The 13,403-nt window shown below is 40.9% G+C and overlaps 1 protein-coding gene across 2 annotated transcripts in view; it reads left to right on the top strand.

The window, feature by feature from the left end:
* The first annotated feature begins 557 nt into the window (after positions 1-557).
* Positions 558-13,403, top strand: part of LOC309708607 (semaphorin-4B-like) — a 62,499-nt gene continuing 49,653 nt past the window's right edge. The window contains exon 1 of one of the 2 annotated variants that reach the window (XM_082536803.1): positions 558-759. The gene's annotated coding sequence lies outside the window, so the exon portion shown is untranslated. Of the gene's footprint in view, positions 760-9,123; positions 9,383-13,403 lie in introns of those variants that run through there. The other variant, XM_082536802.1, reaches the window with a different exon arrangement.

The raw sequence follows: 13,403 nt of genomic DNA, 5'->3' as shown, positions 1-13,403 counted from the left end.
GTGTCCTATGGTGAAAAGAGACTGGATTGTCATTTTGTGCCTGTTTGAGTGTGTAAGAAACAAAAAGGAAAGCAAAATGAGCATCTGGGATACATCTGTACATGAAAGCTGTAAGCTGAGCACTTATTTATAGCCACCAGGAGGTTTGGATCCATAATCTACAAACAAAAAGTGGTTCATGTCCTTGTGATTACTCTACCTTCCTGATTATAGGTGTTTTTAATGCTCTGCTCATGAGTACACAACCACACACGCACACACACACACAGGTGCAGGCACCATGACGACAATGCACTGCATGCAGAATGGACCCAATCTTTAATCATCGTGTGGTCTGCTGCAGAGGGAGAATATACGGTGATGCAGACACGAACGCAAACACAAGGACACACACACACACCTTCCCCCACCCGTAGTCCACCCCCTGCAAACCTACCATTCCCTAGTCTATGATGTAATGCTACCAGACCCCTCCTCTGCTGTCTTTCCCTCTCTCTCCTCTCACACACTCCTCTCCCTCTTCCTTATTCTATTGGTGGCTCCCGCCTGCATCTGCTGGATCAGCTCTGACTCCCTGCATACGCGCACACACACATACACACACTCACACACATGCACACATACACACACACACACACACACTTCCATGCTCCCTCTCACACACACTCTTACACATACAGTACCAGGGGGATTCCTCCGTCGCTGCAGCCTCTGCTGCTCCACCTGGCTCCTGTTCTTCCACAGTGGGGGGCAAGCACGGTGAGTCCCTTTCTCGCATGACAGCCGGCGATTGTGGTTGACAATAAGACAAAAGGATGGAGGGACGGTGTTTTGTTCTGCAGAGAGTGACGGACAAACACCGGGAGGCTTTGCTGCCACTGCAACCTGGAGGAGACGCTCGCAGCTGAGTTTGTGCTTGGAGTAATGAAGTGCTGTGAGGCTGCTCAGCTACTACAGATACCGGTCACCTCTCACCGGGTGCCATGGCAATAGATTGTATTTGGTCAGGGTCTCAGCATGTTGCGTGTGTATCCTAGTAAGGTGCTTGAAGCCGTAGTGAGGTGCATGTGGACGTCAGCTCTCAGAGAGGTGAGAAATTTGTGTGCATATGTGTGTATGTGCAGCCTGGATTAGGAAACCTAAATATGCTCCAGGGTGTTGTGTGTGTGATGTGATTTCCTCTGTGAGAATTGTCAGTCACCTGGTTTGAGATAACAAAGGAGAGGAAAAAAGCGGTTTGAATGTAAATGCAAATCTGGTACTGGGTTAGGTTTATTTTGTTCTTATTAGTGCTAGCTACACTGGCTACAATAAAAGTAAAGTGTTATTATTTACATAGACTGTTTTGCTTGTGTTGCTGACAAAACTGGGTGTGTTCATGTGGTGTGAACTTGAGCACCTCTGACATTTAGAGACTTGCAATGCTCTCACTGTCTTATCCTTTCCTATTATGTGCACTAGACTCTTTCACTGTGAAGCTCAATGACACTGAGTCTAATAGGAATAGTAATTCTATTATTGCCAAGGCTTTTGACTGCTAAATGACACACTGATGATAATGGAACTGAGTGAAATGAAAATCACTGGTGCATTTTTCTTCTTTAGTCAAGTTTGACTAGTTCCTATTCTGTGTTGTATTGCACTGCAACCTTACCTTATAAATCTAGTGTGTTGAAATGTTAATATTTTATAGGGCTGGGCGAGTTCACATGTGGGCACTCTCATAACTAATTCATCCAGATGTGTTTCCATTTCAGCGTTACACGTAGTGGGCTAAAAAAGCCAGACATGATTCATTTTTGTTCCATTTCACTATAAATGATGGTTCCTTTTTGACTGTCTTCATTCTTTTTAGTTGGTAGTACAATGATGGGATCCATATTTCAAAACAAATATCTAGAAAATCTGGAGGGAAGTGTTATCCATCAAATGCCACCAGCTCACTAGCTGTAAACCAAACAATATATTTTCTAAGCTCAATAATCTGCATGCCGTTCTTCAATTAGCCAACAAACAAATTAGCTTTGCTATGCCTTTCAGCTCCCTCTGCATTTATTGTGATTGCAGTTATGACCACATGGAAAAGAAGAAACTCATCCAAGATATTTCCAACGTCAGCTGACCTTAATCAGAATCTCCACAGTCCCTCGTGGAACAGTGTGCAAATATATTGGTGGGTTTTTTAATCGAAGATTAGCACATGAAAAAGCTCCTCCTCGAGGCTGTTTAACTCTGACATAGCATAAATGAAAAGTAATTAAAATGATGGTCCAGCAAAAAAAAAAAAACCAAATAAACCACTAGGCAATAAGAAAGTGTGCAGAGCTGGTTCCTATTGGCCAGTGAAGCACTATTTTGGTGCTTGAAAGGTTAGTTTGTGGTCATACTAAGATAGTTTATTGATTTCTTACTGTTTGAATCTCATTACAGACAGCAAGAGACGCTGTGTCTCTCCAGTCTCCTAAAGCCTTTAAAAGGAAGACCAGGAGCTGAGATTGCAGCCATGCTGCACTTATTCAATTTGGCAGAGAGTTTACATTTTAATTATCTCCCTAAGGAGTTCTTAAATTATTAGATCTTTCTCTGATTGCGAGAGTTCTCTTGTTTAACATGTTTTGGCACAACTTCTGCCTTTGGAGCATTACTTCCTGTAACGTGGAGTCGAAGTTGCAGAACATTTCTGGCCTGATTCAACTGGTAAATTTTGCATCTGCCCTCAATGGGCTCACTGACGTCAAACCAACAGGCCGGAGCGAAAATGAAGGCATGCTAACTCAATGTAAAGTATTGATGAACTAGCAAATTAAAAAGATCAATTCAGTCAATAGTTCATTGACTCTTCCAACGGTATAACCAATTTGGATTCTAATTAAAGCAAGAAAATGATTCACATAGTTCTTACATTTGTAGTGCAGACTGTGTTAGCCTCTGCAGCACAATCTAAACACGGGCCTCTACGTAAACTGTTTATTTCTCTTTATTTTTCCAAAGTGCTCAATTGTCTTTTTTCCATTTGCTCTGAACAGGGGCACCACAAATATTTCTGAGAATAAAACATGTGATGATGCGGGGCCTAGTTATAGGGAGAAAAAAAACATGACAGCTGCTCTGGTTCTTCCATTCTAAAGTGGAAACTTTCTTACTGTACAGTAATATCGAAGCAAACTTAAACTGTCTAGCAAATGCCACACATACGGGATTTCACTAACAGAATTTCAACAAATTAAAAACAAACTTTCAGACTTGTCTGTAATCTAACCCTATTGGTAATTAGGGGGACTGTGGGTCTGCAAAATGACATAGTCTAAAGCGTAATGTTACCTGGCACTGTGCAGTGGTTCAGCACAGACTAAACACAGAACAGAAAGCTGCAATGAAAGCAAAATATAGAGGATGATCCTTGTTTAACATTTTCACTTTTTTAAAAACTAAACAGCCTGAAAACTTGCCTGGATTGCTTAGATCTTTGCCGTCCAAGCAGCTGACTGAAATTTCATTCTGTTTTCAATGAGCTGTTTTTCTTCACATTCCTCAAACCTCCACAGAGCTTCACAGAAAACACTGCAGCTCCAAGTTTTGATTTTCTGCTCTTTAATTCCAGAGAGGAATCACAAAAATTTGCCCCCCCAAAAAAAGCTATTTTATAATTTTTAATGGTATTGCACTTTAATGACATACCATACTTAATCTCATTTTTGTAATCATTATTTGTGCTGGAAAATTCATTTAAAAAATCCAAAACTTATTCATTCCTTCTCTTTGCCTGGAGGCTTTCTTCCACCACCCTCCCCCTTTCCGCTTTGCAGCTGTGCAGGACCTTCACCTATGCCCTCCTGCTGCGGCACCAGCTTCAAAATCACGAAGAAAGAGCCAGACAAAGAAGACTGAGCAAACACACACACCACCATGTTCATTTAAATTGGGCTGACCGTGAGTGACATCACTTCCCTCCAGCCCTCAGGGGAAAAACAAACCACATTAAGCAGCATTAATCTCATAACATCCTACAGAATTCATATTATCACCTCATGTCATTCCTGCTTCTGAACCTGTCAGACAGATATTGCTTCTATTTCATTAGTGAATAAAAAGGTACCCAAACAGTCCAGCTGGCTCCAGTATGGGCTCGTAGCATCAAGAGTTTGAGTCCATTTTGAAATCTTTACCACTTGCCTCACTCTTTTCATCTGCCTTTCTTTGGCTTTCTCTGTGTTTGTGTATAATTTTTCTGTTGTTTACTGACCTCTGGAGCAGAAATGTCATAACGTGAATCCGTAGATAGGCTGCTTACTTTGCTGACTTTACATTTTCACATTATTTGGGGGCTTTATTTTGTGAAATTTACCTTGATATGAAGGTTGTTTGTTTCAGACCTTCATTCTTAAGGTGACAAAGCAAGCTGGTAAATCTCTAAGCTTTAATTATTCGGATGAACCAATACCTCACTCTGAGATAATTGAACATGTATGGAATGAAAGGACAAGCCAATTATAGCTGATGGCACGATTTGCATCTCATGTTTAATTATCTTTCCTGTCACCATAAACACGTCCGTGTGTTCGATTGTGGAGGGGTGCAAAAGGGACCAACACCACAAATATGGCAGGCTACATAAAGCTAAGCAAACCGCTTGTGGCTACGCTCTTAAAGACCAGCTGTATTTAAATGTGCATTTAGTCATCAGGCTGTCTGTTTTCTGATAGCATGCAAACACGCACACTAAAGTAAGATCGCTAACATTATAAACAGGTTAACACTGACAGCGTGAAAACGTTTATAAGCCAGTGTTAGCCTTTAGCTTGCGCAAAGTTGCCAAGCTCCTGAGTCATACTATTTAAATGCTCTTATCTGCAAAGTGGGTCACCATAAAACAAAAAATCTGGCAAAAACTAACAATTTTTATTTTAGCTATTTTGCTTTTTTTTTTTGTTATATAGATTATGGCAAGTGATTTTGGTTCGGGGTCCTTATACCATGTGGAAAATTTAGGTATGAGAATGGTCTCTCATCGCTAACAAACAAACGTTTGGTCTCAGAAATATTAATTCATGTGAGAAAGAAAGAATATCCAAAAGGAAGAAAAACATGGAGACAGCAAGCAGCTTTTTCCCCTTGCTTACGGGTACAAAACCTCACATTATCACTATCTCTGATATATGACGAAAGTGTCAAAACAACACATCTCAGGGTCATTTATAGAAGAAGCAAATTGGAACCTTTCAGATCTGAGTGCTCTCATCAACAGTCATCAATCATCAGTTTAAAGAGCGGTTGAATGAAATGTGGGGGTATTTTGGGGTCTGTTAGAGCTCAGCAAGATGAGGACATGGAGTTGAGTGTTAGTGCTGTTAGCTGTGCAGGAACACGTGGACTGGATAGTTCCCACTAACATGGCATCCAACAGGTGAGCGCAGGCCTTCGGTTTGACTTTGAAGCTTCTGAAAAATTCACATTTCCATTTCCTTTAAGAGATACTGTTTGTAAAGTGTACAGTTCAAAGAGATGTCATTTATTTAAACAAAAAGATGCTAAATCATATACTGTGTGGCTATGGTACATAGCTAATTTGCCCCTAGCCATGTATATTCTTCTTCTTTCAGCGGCTCCCTTTACTTTGTCTCCAAACCACTCGACCCAAGCTACACCTCTGATATATTAATTTCTAATCCTACATCTTCTGCTCACTCCTAACCAAAATCTTAACATTTTCAACTCTGCCACATCCAGCTCTGCCCCCTGTCTCCAAACCATACATCTTATCTCAGGTCTCACAACTGTCTCATAAATCTTACCTTTCATTCTTGCTGCTGTCCTTCCGTCACCAATCACCCTTGATACTTGTCTCCACCTGCTCCATCCTGCCTGCACTCTATTCTTCACCTCTCTCATGCACGGTTCATTGGTCTGGATGGTTGACCCCTTCCTCCCGAGTAGTTAAACCCATCCACCTGCACTGCCTCTTCTCCTTGCACCCTCACATTTCTACCTGCCTCCCTCCCATTCGGACACACGTCCTCCTGTATTCTGTCTTGCTTCTGCCGACTTCCATTCCTCTTCATTTCTCTTCTCTCCAGAGCTTGCCTCCACTTCTCCAGGCAGTCTTCCATCTGCTCCCTACTCTTATAAAGTGTGTACCTTATAGCTAGTGTCACAAAATCTTTCATCATTTTACCAAGAATACTGCAAGTTTACAGCCAGCTAGCAGCTACTACAGCTATACTGCTATTTTTATATACATAGGCACAGCAGTGATATCTTTAGTTGCGTGCATGTAAACTGTATGTGTGGAGAGCAAAGCCGGGGAGATTTGGTGAAATGCCATCTCAATATGTTATTGGCTATTATCTGACAAAGGCTGAGCTTTTGTTAGCTTGTTAAATGTATCTGTTTGGAAACAATGAGCAGCACACTGGCTTGGATATCCACCGGCTTCACCCATTCATACAAAAGATGAATGCAGTTACCTGGGTTGGGCATTTGAACGTTACAAGCTTGGTGAAACCTGATGTGACCATGGTAAAATAATAACTGGAAAAACTGAACAGCCAACTCCTGGGTGTCTTTTTTGTACAATCAAAAGCTGATCAAGTTTTCTCTAACTGAGAAATGGAGGACAATTTAATGTGTGAAACACTTGAAGACCATGAACTTTTTAGGAATGGTTAACTGGGATGGAATATTGGCGTTCCATCATTTCCATTCAACCTGATTATTTGGAATCAGAGGAGTCGCCCCCTGCTGACCACTAGAAAGACTCCAGACTTTTCAGACCCAGAGGCTTTTCATCTATTATACAGTCCCTGGCTGTGCCTGAAGCATTGAGACATTGGCTGTTACGCACAAATGCTAAGTCATCAGACAGTCTCGATTTAGCTGATGGTTGCAAGTTTTCCATGAATTTCTGTACAAATTAAATTGCAGTGAATCCAGTATGCTACTGCTCTTGTGACTATATTTAAAAACAAAACAGTTTCTTTCCCCTGCCTCCACAGGTAGCTGTATTAAATATATTTATCAACGAAAATATCTAATAAACTCACTGACACAAGCTTGGCTTTAATGTGAGCTGCACTACTTAGAGATTTTGTTTGGTGAGTAAATCCACAAAACACTGGGTGAAAATCCACATCTGACTGTCTGTCATTTACTTAACCCCAATAAAAGCTCCACGGTGGCCGTGACCTTAATATGAATAGCTGCTGTATGCTCCCTTTGTTCAAGTTCGCGTGCCACCACAAGGGGATATTATTTGAGTGCAGCAGTAGATTAAGGGTGATGTGATCAACAACTGGGCTTTTGTCAAAGTCAGAAGTAATTTGTGCAAAGTGTAAACTGCTTCAAATAGACTCCAGTATGGTCATTACCAGAAGGCTATAATCATATCAAAGTGGTTTACTCGAAGCTGCAGAGCTACTCAGCTTCAGCATCTTGTTGCTGCATTTTCTGTTTGTGAGTACCAAAATGTGAGGACTCCTTGGTACTGTAATTTTTTCTGTTTTTGCCAGTAGAAAGTAGAGACTAATTTTCTCTCTTGATTGTTAGATATATGTATGTTTTCACAGAAGTAGGTAACAGATTTTCTTGCCATCAGTGATATAAGAGTGAAAAGAGAAAACTAAATTCTGCCTGTTTTAGAGAAATTCGCACTGCTGAGTGGTATGGCCACCCCCTGTTGTTTCCAGCCTGACTTTTGCACGAGTTGAAAGATGTTAATCTTCTCACTAGTAATCCTTGTTTGAATTTGAGGGATTACTAAGGTCTCAGCAGATAAAGAAGAACAACTTTGATTCGTTGTGCGTCTATCAGAAACCATACGATAGAAAGAGACATCTGTACAGCCAAAAAGCAAAAGAGAGACAGACAGAAAGCCAAAGAGAAAATGGGCTTGTATCAGTGATTCAACCCTCGCTTGCAGTTATTCCTCTGTGTGTGAGTGTGTGTGTGTGTCTGCTTATGCTGAGGGGTCACTGGCCTCTCCTTTATCTGTGGCACAGTCACGCAAAACCAGTCAGAGATTGACAACATTTGGAGGATAAAGTGTCAGGACTGTGTCGTGCTGAGCTATCGGATGCAGCCTGGAGCACTCTCCATCACATTTCTTTGTGTTAACACTCAAGAAATCTGACAAATTCTCACATAGCCACATGTCACTGAAAGCAAGGCACTGGAGACTAATTATTAATGTTATCTTCCTCCCTACGGGCATGAATGGTGGTGGTGTGCTGTGCATGAGTTTAATTTATGTCCCTGCTCCTTAGCGATCATTTTGATTGGATGTCCTGTGTGCAGCAGAAGGGACAAACACGCTGTCTGTTGTTTTAGAGCCTTAGAGGAAAATTTGATGAGTGGAGTCCAAGGTTCTTTTTACCCCTTTCTTGCTGCAAAAAGAGATTACATGAATGGCTGAGTCTTGTTGTGCTCAGGTCTTTGCCTTTGTACATAATCCCCTGTAATTCTCTTTGTGGCGGACCCTCTCAGTTGTCACTCATTGTTTGATGGCTTCAGGGTTGCCCTGAGAAGAGAAACGCTGATACCCAACACAGCAGAGCAGGAAAACTTTCTTTCCACAAAGACATCTGTAACGGAGGTTCTTCTCTCTTCCATTTCTCTTAAGCCTTATAGTAGAAAATAAATTCAATATACTTTTATTTAGACGTGAGCCATAGCTCAATTTTCAGTTCCTCCAAAGTGTTAATCAAGTGGTCCACCCACCATTCAGTTCATACACTACCTTGGTTTTTGTTTTGTTTTTGCTGGGAATTTTGTAATTATTCCTTTTTTAACTCCACGGATGTTTTGATGGTTTGGACTTGCCTTTAAGTCCTTATGTCATGTCTCACTCCAAAAATATCTTAATACCGGTACTTACAATATGTGTATATACAATATACATTAAACTGTCGATAGAACTTTTTCCGCGTTTGGCAACGAATAATCCAGCTCTTTATAGTAAGATTTTGTTGCATTACACATAAATATTAATTTTTTCCCGTAGTAATTGTAAACTACATGATCGCGGGGGCGGCTGTAACGCCTCTGACATCTTTCTCCCTTTGTTTCACCGGAGGTGATCGCACATGTGTGCTGCAGACTCCTGCTGAGCACTCAATGGTTGCAGGCAGTGTGCGTGTGCTGTGGGAGGAGCTAAAGTTTGGATGCATGAAAGCGACCAGCCTTTAGTTTGTAGTAGAGGAGGCTCGTCTTCACACGCACTGAGGATGGACTTCGCCTCACGGACGAGTTAATGGACTCAATAACCTACGCGTTAAAGCGCACTTTACTGCGGATTTAGAAGATACATCGATCCATTTTTCGACAGTTGTTCCGGTGACCGTGAAGATTTCAGCTGTAACCGAGGTCTTTACACTGCAGCTCGTGGATGGTAAGGTCTTTTTGTGCCTTCCTCGTACTTTTTGTTGCCTGTCTCCACTTTAAACACCTTTAAGGAAAAGAAATGAGAGGCAGGGGGTAACAGTTTTTTAATGTTTTATTAGAGGAAAAAAATCTTTGCGGACATTTGTGGTCCGGGACACAAGTGTGAATTTTAATTGTTTAGTTTAAGTAGTTTATTGTAAGATGGGGTCCTTAAAGGCAACTGGGATTTTTAATGTAATGGTGTAGGTTACTGTTGCATTTTAATTATTATTGTTATTATTATTTCTGTCGCTTTAAAAATTAGTTTGCATGTTTTTCTACTTGGAGTTTACATTTTTTGTTGCTCATCACGGTGCTGATTCATGCCCTGCACATTTTCCCTGTTCATTCCTAAAGAGAATGCTCCAAATATTAATTACTTTTGATTTAAAAAAAAAAGAATTCTTTGCATTGCAGCTTTAGAAAGGGGTTTTTCGGATTGTTGTAAAAGAAGTATGTTGTATGTAGGTGTGGAGAGAGCCGCTGGACTTGGCCTCTTGTGTTTTCTGTCGCACATGTGGGTAAACAGCTGCTATTTCCATTTAACCCAATAAAACAACGAACCAGAAACCGTTCTGATGACCTGATTCTGCTTTGTTTTCACCAAACATCGGGCGAAAAGTGTTGCTTCTAAGTCTCGATCAGTCACTCATTTCTGTAAATACCACGTGGAGTCGTTTTGGAGTAGATTCTGTCCGGTTTTACACTTGCTTAATGACACCTTTCCTGTTATTCTCTTCCAAATAGCCACCTCCTCTTATCTCCTTTGGCATGTTGGAGACTGTGTTGACATACCTCCTGTATCACTTTGCATTTCTATGAACCAGACACCGTTTGACCGCAGATAAAGCATCCCATTTCCTCTGTTTTTGGTAGGGATTTCTTAGAAAAGGCGTTGTTTTTTTTTTTAAATTTATCCTGAACTGCTGGATCAGATCTGGTGGTTATGATGCATGTGAGAGCAAACGACTTTCAGAGTTTAGATATTACTGATATGATTTACCAGAGTAAGACTGTAAATGACCAGTGGAGCAGTTTTCCCTTCAGGGCTGTGCTGTTCTTCGTCTCTGTGTGATATTGTATCAAGAGCTAACACTGATGGGCTCTAGCGTTTATACTGTAAACAAACTGAAGAAACGTTCCCTCTAGGAGCACATGCAGCAGCATCATAATGTGTGCTTCCCATCTTATCCTCTGTGTCTTACTCTGAAACGCATAGACACTCATGCATAAGCAGACCCCCACCCACACGTTTAAACAATCAAAACACACACACACACTCTCCACCCAGCACTCCACCCACTATAACAACTTCAGAGGAATGGTCAGCATGTGGAGAGGTTGTGGTAAACGAGTGGGAGGGCAAGTGGAGACCCAGGAGAGGAGACACTCTGTTGCTTTTAACCCTCAGAAGGTTAGTGATGTTCCATATCATGACTAGAGGGATTCGATTTGTTCAGGGCAAACTGATGGGAACTTGCGTGTTGAGAGGTCCCAGATGTGGGAACACAGTCATTTTGCTGGGCCGAAGCCAGATCGCACCCAGCGACAGGGCAGACGTTAAGCCAGCCATTGCTGCCTTTTCATCAGCCCAGTTAAGTTTGTGCAGAAGACAGAAAAGAGTTTCTCTGTCCTAAACATAAATTTGTTTAATGTGCATGGTTTGCTTTGCTGATGTTTTGCCACGTAAACATTTGGCAGTAACAGCACCTCCCTTTGAGGAATTTGTGAGAATTCTTTCAGTGTTAATGCTACACAAACTGTGAAAAGTCACACTGTGCTTTTGCACATTGGTGATAAGTTCACATTTCTTTTTAATGGTTCACATTTGCATTCACTAAAACTTGGCTCTAGACCTTTTTGCTGACTTTATCGCTGTGTCCTTGCATAGCTTCGCCTGCCATTTGCAAGGCCATTCATATTCAGTGTGACCTGCAGGTCGTGTAGAAAGGCTGGCCAGGCCCTGCAGGGGTATTCAATGTTGGGTCAAAAGAAGACTATGAATGCAGGTGACACTTCTGAGGCTTTTTCTGATGAGCCAGAAATTCTTCAGCAAATTGGATTTTCTTCATTTATTGCTGCTTTATACTCTGGCATTGCTTTCATAAACAAATCTGGTTTTGATGGTAAAAACATGTGTTCTATCTGCATTTCACTAATTCAAGTCAGACTGCTGTCATGCCTGTTCATCTATCACATGGAGCTGGAGAATTAAAGAGATTTGTACCACTACTGACAAATGCTTCAGGTACTTGCTTAAGTCTCATGGCATTTATTATATTTGGTGTTTTTCCACTGTTTATCTTGAAGATCAAACATAGCAGACAGTGCGAATGAAGCCTCTTGAGGTCGATATAGTCCTGTAACATTTCCGTAGCAAGTCTTTGATAATTCTGTAGATGTAATCCAAGTTTGTGCTCACGCTTCTGTTATAAAACTGAGCAGTTGCAGACCCCTGTTGAACTCTGTTTGGGGGCAGAATTGCAAAAACATGTTGGATAATACATGTCGAGCTACTCAGGTTTATTTTGAAGGACGGTTTATACCACTTGGCTGCATCTGTCTGACAAGTTTATCAGAAGTGCTCTCTGACTTCCACGAGGGTTTAACTAAGGTAGCTGTCTTTGAATGGAAACATGTTATGTAACGTGGAGCTCTCCTCCAGAGACAAATGAACGTCTTCTGCATTTTTCTTCTCTTATTTTGAAAGAAGTGTGGAGAAAAATATAAACAGTGACTTTGTAATGGAAAACAGACTTACGATGTGCCTGGAATGCTGAGATCCAGTATTTATTTATATAGTAAATTACCAGAGACCCATATTATTAGGTTATTTAAACCTCGCCTTTTCCTAAATAATGAAAAAGTGCTGTGCACTCAATAAGGAAGAAAACTCCTTTATGTGAGGACCTTTATGACCGGTATTGGTAGGTGTAAAGTGGCACAATAGGAGGAGGGGAATTGTACCAATTTGTTTTGTTTTTCTTTGTATAAGCTGTTTTTGTTTTATTTCCCGTGTTTGGATTCTTGCTTCTTTTTTTCCCCCTCACAGGAAACTGGCACGGTTTGCCATGGTTTTCAGGGTTTTCCATGAGGTCATAGCACCTGATACCAAATACTTTTTTTCAGTACCTGCTCCCCCGGTGTTCCAAGTGATCCAAACAGGTACTAAAATGTGGCGTCTTCGGTCTGCATGCCACCGATTGACTGGTCAGTAGCATCATTCCATGAGTCATGAGAGCGTCTTGTTCACAAAAGTTAAAACCGCCATTTTTGAAACCCAGCAACGACACATGCTTACTGCTTGCTATATCGATATACTCCAGTAGGAAATGGACCCCCTTCGTGGAACAGAAAGCCAAGGTTAACCATGAAGTTATCAGGATAACAGAAGATCCTTCTGTTGTGTACAGGCCTCTTGTTTCAACAGGTGGTGGTTACACACAAACACATACAGCAGTGCAGCAAAGGCAGTAAACATGGAGGAGCATAAAGAAACATCAACTAATGTAAACAGTGCTGGATTTAAAATATGTGCAGTATTTCTCAGATTAATGTTTCCAAACAGAAAGAAAATCTGACATGCTTTTTGTACCATAATGGGCAGAATTTGGCAGATGGTGCTCAATAAATTCACTTTAAGTGAAAAGTTAAACAAATTGGCCTACTAGTTCTTTTATGATTATAAACGTTATCTTAATGTGCTGTACAGGGCTTTGCTGTTGTTAAATTAAGATATTCAGGAGTTTTAATTTTGTTTTGAGTGGTATTAAATGGCGTTATAATGATCATTATTATTCTAGTAGTAGCCTTGTGAAAGGCAGAGGGAGGTTGTTGCAGTAAGTCCAATGACTAAATTGAGGCTAAAGAAAATATTAATGATGTCAGGATTTTATTTTTTTTTTCCCAGGCCTTCACTCCCCAGCCAAGCAATTTTTGTACACTCTTTAATTAAGAATTGATTTTGCCATTTTGTTAGCAGTCTTTTA

Source organism: Aulonocara stuartgranti (assembly GCF_965226115.1).
Source record: "Aulonocara stuartgranti genome assembly, chromosome: 1".
Classification (NCBI taxonomy): domain Eukaryota; kingdom Metazoa; phylum Chordata; class Actinopteri; order Cichliformes; family Cichlidae; genus Aulonocara; species Aulonocara stuartgranti.
Note: the sequence above shows the minus strand (reverse complement) of the source record. Positions and strands in the feature narration are given on the sequence as shown.